Source organism: Rhagoletis pomonella, unplaced genomic scaffold, assembly GCF_013731165.1.
Source record: "Rhagoletis pomonella isolate Grant_MI unplaced genomic scaffold, Rhpom_1.0 Rhpom_scaffold_00007, whole genome shotgun sequence".
In the NCBI taxonomy this organism is placed as follows: domain Eukaryota; kingdom Metazoa; phylum Arthropoda; class Insecta; order Diptera; family Tephritidae; genus Rhagoletis; species Rhagoletis pomonella.
In genome coordinates, this window is record NW_023458561.1 from 68,241,429 (window position 1) to 68,243,064 (window position 1,636).

Here is a 1,636-nt window from a genome sequence, read left to right on the forward strand (position 1 = left end):
ATTAGATTCGAGTATTCGAGTGTTTTTGTGTGTTGCGTGTGTACTCGAAATAAATTTATATTTAAGATGCTGAGGAGTTAAAAAGATAATTAAATGCACAAACAGGTGCAGGAAATACATAGTAGGTACTGGTTACTTTACAAATATATGTAAATGCAAATATGTACATATACATATTAATATGTAAACATACTGTTAAGATCCTAAATTAAGTGAGCTTTTTATATTACGGACCAAAAAGGGGGTGTTATGAAACGGACGAAAATCACACACAGACTTTTAATGGCAACAAATAAATAATTTAATATCTTTTAAGCTCATTAAGTACTGACAAAAACGACGAATGTTGTATATGAAAAAGTTTAGCATAATGAAGTTAAGATTTAATAGATTAGATACATTTAATTGATTTGTTGTTGTTTTGCCTTGCATAAACAATTTTTTTTAGTTTAATAAAAAAAATTTAACACTAGAGGTACATAAATTAACCAATTCATTTTAACCTGATTTTAACCTTTCTAATAAAATTTATACCATATTCCGACAACGAAACACTTTGAAAACGAGTTTTCTGGATTGTGGCCTGAAGGCTGTTCGCTCCGGCTGATACCCAAAGTCTATTCAACTTGCCGTTGCATGAGTCTGCCCAGGCCCGAAAGGAAGCCATCCTGATAGCGCTGCAACAACTACCTGGCGTGGTTAGCGACGCCCTAAATGTATATTCGCCAATCCAAATATTTTATTAGAGATCCTAAATGTATTTAATATGAAATCATATGGCATCCCCCTATAACTACATAAATACACTCTCGATTTCTATTGTTTTAAAGATAGAATATGTGTAGGTTCCGGAAGTTTAATAACATTTACCTTCAACTTTACGCCCTATTACGGGCCATATTTAAAATAAATAGGTGTGTCAAATATTGCGAGTAAAGCGCCATCCAAAGAGCATATTTTTGTGGCATTCTTGAAATCAATCAACTCCAATTAATAACGGATACATTCTTTATGGAAGTTGCTTTCTAACTTAGCTACAAATTTAATATTCAGGACTTGCTTGCCGACGATTGGTAGGGATAACCGCTCCAAGCAGGGTTAAATGGCCGAAAAAACAGCTCTTGTTCTGGAAAAACACAAGACATTCCGTCGCTTAGAACCCGCTGAATGGGAAATGCCTTTTGATGTCCCCTTAACACCATCTGCAGAGTGAAGCCCCAATGATCCTAGGTAAGGCACATTTTAATACTAAGCTCGCAAGTTCTGGTCGGCTCTACCGCAATGAGCAACCGAACGGACACTTGCTGGGAGCACACCCTCCTCCCAGGCACGTCAGCAGGCATCCCTATATACTCACGGACCAGATCCAGACATACATACATACGTAAGCCAATCAGTGGACGCGAAGATGTACCGACTAACCATAAACGACGTTTCAACTACCACAGGATACACTCGAAACTCTAAGGTCCGGATACTGTAGGAGACTGAAGTCATGTTTATTAAAAAAGCGGTTTTGCTAGGTTTCATATTACAGAATTGTGGTTTTAGGTATTTATACTTACATACTTATGTACAATGTACATTTGTACATACCCTGTAGTCAAATGTACTAGTTGTAAACTACTTCACAACT